This window comes from Salvelinus sp. IW2-2015, linkage group LG2 (assembly GCF_002910315.2).
Source record: "Salvelinus sp. IW2-2015 linkage group LG2, ASM291031v2, whole genome shotgun sequence".
Lineage (NCBI taxonomy): Eukaryota > Metazoa > Chordata > Actinopteri > Salmoniformes > Salmonidae > Salvelinus > Salvelinus sp. IW2-2015.
The window spans coordinates 17,353,914-17,359,913 of record NC_036839.1 but is presented as its reverse complement, the minus strand read 5'-3'; positions in this window follow the sequence as shown (position 1 = coordinate 17,359,913).

The window sequence follows — 6,000 nt, the reverse complement described above, 5'->3', positions numbered from 1 at the left end:
GCCGGTGATGTCTGGTGAGGACCTGCCTTACAACAGGCCTACAAGCCCTCAGTCCAGCCTCTCTCAGCCTATTGCGGACAGTCTGAGCACTGATGGAGGGATTGTGCGTTCCTGGTGTAACTCGGGCAGTTATTGTTGCCATCCTGTACCTGTCCYGCAGGTGTGATGTTCGGATGTACCGATCCTGTGCAGGTGTTGTTACATGTGGTCTGCCACTGCGAGGACGATCAGCTGTCCGTCCTGTCTCCCTGTAGCGCTGTCTTAGGCGTCTCACAGTATGGACATTGCAATTTATTGCCCTGGCCACATCTGCAGTCCTCATGCCACCTTGCAGCATGCCTAAGGCACATAAAAATCGTAAAAATCCAAATAACTTCACAGATCTTCATTGTAAAGGATTTAAACACTGTTTCCCATGCTTGTTCAATGAAGCATAAACAATTAATGAACATGCACCTGTGGAASGGTCGTTAAGACACTAACAGCTTACAGACGAAAGGCAATTAAGGTCACAGATGAGCAGGGACCCTGGGCATCTTTCTTTTGGTCTTTTTCAGAGTCAGTAGAAAGGCCTCTTTAGTGTCCTAAGTTTTCATAACTGTGACCTTAATTGCCTTTCGTCTGTAAGCATCCACAGGTGCATGTTCATTAATTGTTTATGCTTCATTGAACAAGCATGGGAAACAGTGTTTAAATCCTTTACAATGAAGATCTGTGAAGTTATTTGGATTTTTACGAATTATCTTTGAAAGACAGGGTTTATTACAGTTGGCCATTGGTATTTAGAGGCGTCATGCCCATAGGGGGCACAAGGGCATGGGCCCCTCCTTGTCCTGTATTTTGTTCTTCTTCAGAAGTTCAATTAATTACTCAACTTAATTTTATTTTAAGTATTTTGAGGAGGGGGGACACTGACAGGAACAGGCAATGTTTTTATTCTCCCTAGTAAGTGGTTACTTCCAAGGTGCACCACAGAGCAAAGTTATGCTGGGCAGGATGCTAGATACTCGAGTGCGTGCAGACAGTATCGTCAGTGGAGGAGAAGAGAGAGAATGTAGAGTGACCCACGCAGTGCTAGATTTGATTTTAGCTGCCGGTGATGGSAAGGACTCGCAGAAGGTATGGTTGTATATTAATTTGATCAAGCTATGTAGCCTATTGATTCCTTGATGAATAAAAAAACATGTTTGTTGTTTCTCTGTAATACTAGCCACCTAACAATGTTATGAAGTTAGCTTTAGCTAGATAGGTTATCAATCTCACAACCTCATAACTAGCTACCATTTCAGGCTATCAATCAAGTTAAAGTAGCTTGTCTAACTATCTTAGCTGGCACGCCGGCTGGCAAGGTTGGTAGACTTTAGAAAAGCAAGCACTAAATGTTGGCCTACTGAATAAGACTCACATTCCTTTATCCACATTTTAGCATAGATGCAGAGAAGCATATTTAGGGTTAGATACTACTGCATATACCAGTGTGGCAGTTGTACTAAACTCCTAAGGCATACAAGTTCTTTAAAAAATCTATGTACATCATTCATTTAAATGACAATTGAACAGGTAAATAGGTATGCTTAAATAATCTATGCAGAAAAATATAAAAAATRTTTTTACATAGAATTAGRCATAATGATTAATAGCTCTAGATTGCAAGAGTTTGAAAAATGCKAMATTYTCCAACTTCCCAAGGGTAGATCAGCCCCCATCCAGAGCACACCCCCCATCCATCCACACATACTTCGTGCCCCCTCTAAAATAACGACTGTTGGTATTTATTGTGCTCATGCTGAACTCATTGCCGTACATTCACTCATAGAATGTACGGCAAATACCATCCTTACGCCACTGACCTCAGAAAAAAACTCAGCAATTAGTGTGTATTCTTCACAAGGTTAACTGCTTTGTAAGTGAAGACATAGATCTGTCTACAGTAGTAAAAACAGTGTGCTTCGCTCCAGATGAAGCCTCTGGCAATTACCATTAAGTTGTTAGCCTTGAGGTGTGAATAGACAGCTAGCTACCAAGCTGCGTGCATCAAAATKGACTTTTCTGCCTTAGGGCAATATAGCACTGCAGTTTCCTCTCCTCACCACTAGAGGCCGAGAGTCATAAAATACACACATGAACCCAGAAAGTAATCATGATTCATAATAGATGATCCAGATCTCACAATCAACATCAACACAAGGTCACCTACACAGCATTACAAAATCATTTGAGGATCCTTTCACTCACATTCAGTGAGTTTAGTACTGATCTATAAAGATGAAAAGGGGGAATAAGGATGACAGAACCATAGAACTCTCAGAAAGTGGATAGATAGAGTCGGCAGACGTTAAGAGTAATGTAATGTAGACCTCAGGGCACCGGACATGTCTGAGGCTGATACAACCACTTCAAACACCTCGTCTCATTAACATTCATCGCTGGGCTCTAATTGGTGGAAGGAACGGATGTAAAAGGGAGGAGGAGAGGAAGGGAGAGAGGGAGGGAAGAGTCCAGCTCTGTGGCCATTAGCCAAAATGAATTAGTGTGGCCAAGCCATAAGGGACCGCATGTTGCTTACAGTGGCAAAACTTGGCTTCCGGGTTTTACAGAGATCAATATCAGGGATCATTACACTGTCCTTCCCACAGGCATATAAGGAGATGGTGTGTGTGATGTCCCTCCTCACATAAGAGAGCACTAACTGAAGAAATGTGAGGTCTTCAAGCTTCAGTCAACACGTGTCATACTGTAGTATGGTACAGTGGAGTACTATGGGTACTAACCATGTAAAGGATGAGATATTCACMATTTTTAGCACAACCTACCCACACATGTAGAATCATAAAAATAAAATAAATAGAATGGATGTCCCCATTCAAGTCAATAATGGCATAATGGGTGGACTGGCGGACATTTTGAGTGTACCCATAAGAGCAAAGCAGGAAGGTAAAGCAGGAAGTAAAAGCAGGAAGTGTACCCATCAATCTGTGCTGTGATTTATTTAATCATTTAAAMTGACATTACACAAAATATATCCCATTGCATGAGCCACATCAGTTAGCAACATTTGAGTGAACTTTCTACATACCATGGAGATCATTGTATCACAATACCAGGCAGCCATTGCGAGTGTTCCCATGAGTTTACCAGTCAAATTGTCAGGGTCAGAGGTTTCAAGACTATTCTATTCATTATATTTTCATGTGTAGAATACTAACACTGCACAGATGGTTGACATGTGATTTCATATAGATTGCATGTGTACATTTCTGCCTGTGCCGTGTAGAGAACTCATTTAGATGAGTTGTTATGTAGTCAGTTTGAACACAATACAACGCATGACTCAAGATGACAGGAGAACCTACACTCCTAGAACATGGTTAAAGTTGCACATTTACAATTTACAAACAGCAGAGGCCTATTCAAATTCCTTTACCAACCATACCACGGGGGCAAGGCTGCTTTCCTCTACAGTGCCTTTGGAATRGGATTCTGGGGCTTGTTACAGGCATAAGGGAACATGGCAGATGGAAGCTTCTTAGGCTGGGGAGGGGAAATCACCATCCCTCAGACACCTTGTATTTGTTATCCTGGTGTCTGTCCCTGGAAGTGAGCAAATGTATCAAAGTGGGTGAGGTGTTCCTGGGCATTCTAAAACCATTTACACAGTAATGCTGTACAGCTGGTGGAAAGCGTGCCAAGGAATGAAAGAAAAGGTTCTGCATCTGACTACATAACATTAAGCTTGCATGGTAGCCACTCAGTGGAACTCACACACACCTACAGAAATCGCATACACCTACATACCAGAGGAGGCTGGTGGGAGGAGCTATATGAGGATGGGCTCATTGTAATGGCTGGAATGGAATCAATGGAACAGAGTCAAATATGTGGTTTCCATATATGTTTGATACCATTCTATTTATTCCATTCCAGCCATTTCAATGAGCCTGTCCTCCTAGAGCTCCTCCCACCAGCCTCCTCTGCTACAGACATGCACATGTGCACGGTGCCCACACACGTGCATGCATGTGCACGCATACACACACACACACACACACACACGCGCGCACGCATACACGGGCACACATGTACGAGCAGACACGCACGCACACAGTCACACACACACGTATTCAAACACGCCAACTTACTCACAACAGAAGAACAATAATTGACCCTGACCTCTTCCTGTTGCTCTCCATCCGACACAGGTGTTGAATATGAGCCGTTGAATATGCCATCCTGAAGGGTTGTGAAAAGTAATGACATTTAAGAAACAGGGGCATAGAGCTGGGAGGAGATAAGAGGTGAGGAGAGACTCTACAGAGAGACAGGATAGGTTCTGACACTGTGACTAAGTGTGAAATGGTATCCTCTGGGTCTCGGTTATGGAGAGCCTGGGTTTCATTACATTCATTTCTGTGGAAGGTAAACAACAGGAAGGAGAGAGGAGCCAGAAGTGGGCTTTTTGTTCCTGCTCATGAAGGATATCCTTCTTTCAGCAGAGCTACCTTTCAGGTGCACTCATTATCAGTTAAGACAAATAGGCCTTTATGCTGCCGCCCCTCATTTGTTTAAGACAAAGTCATGTAATTAAAATCTAATCAGAGACGGGGCCAGAGTGCCAAAGAATACATGAATAGTTAAATCTGTTTTGCTTCTGAATCCTAATGAAATGGTAATTTATGAAAGCTGCGAGCTTAATTTTGGCCAGGGAGCAAATTAACTGGATTTCAAGAGATTCCCTAAAGTATTTTCCCCTCCCAGCTTTTCCTCCTCAATGTGTGTTACATATGGAAATCGGAATAAAAGTTCTATWTAAAGCTTGCCCCAACAGCTTATCCAACAAATTCATGCAATTTTTCCCCTCCAAAAAATGTAATCAATGTATATTCTCAGAAAAATGATGTTTTCTTGGTGGTGTAGGAGTTGTTGCTATTTAATATTATGGCCAAGAGGGAGGTTCAAATCATGTTTTGAGGCAATGCCGATTTTACACCCTTCAGTGAGCGCCTTAATCTGCGTTGGCTCAGAGTATCTCCAGCTCTATAAATGGAGGAGTTAAAAGTCTTAAGTTATGTAACCATCCCAGGGCAGAGGACTCGGCTGGCCTTGTAAATTATGGAAGATGTTGAAGGGCAACTGCACTTCCTGATTTGGCCTCATTTTTTAAGAAATGCTAGCAGCCATGACATKAGTTGGTTTTGTGGTGTGGTTTGATGTAGGTGTCTCGTGTGTGTGTGTTCGCAAGTGGGAAGAGTTAGCCAAATTATTTCGCCAATTAGCTTTAGCCGGCTGGTGTATGACAGTGGCAAAATTGGTTTGACTTTGGATAGCCCACTCTGGGGTTAGTTAGGGACCGTCAATAAATTACAGAACGTTAAATAAATGTATTGTGTTACAGGATTCATGATGCTTTTATGTATAATCTGCATAATATTTTTGCAATGTGTCATACGTTTTTATTGTTACTTAGCCGACATCATCATGCCCCGTGTATACAAATGTAAAACAAGCAGRGGTCTAGGACCCTTTGAGGATTTTAGACAGCAGCCAAGGAAATGGGAGAAGGGAAAAAGTCCATTAGACAAAAAAATATGTTAATGTACCTGTGCGGAAGAGAGGCTACGATAGAGTARCAGAGGCACACAAGTTCTWATCTTATGACATGGAGTCTGAGCTTGCTAAACATATCAAGAATTTCACGAACCAGTTTCATGGGCTTAGTAGCCTCAAATGCAGAGAAGTTGCTTACGAATTGGCACATCRAAACAACATCTCTGTCCTAGACAACTGGTCAAGTAATGGAAGGGTAGGTGATATTTAACAAATATGTCTATATCCGAATGTAGGCGTACATTTAAGATATACAATATACCACACCCCCTTCCATGAATTCAACTTTGACCTACCAGCACCATTGATCACTGTCAATAGACACCATCACCCACTTACCCCAAGGCGGCTCAACTTACCCTGACCCAATGCTCCCATACCTGGGGTAAGTTGTGC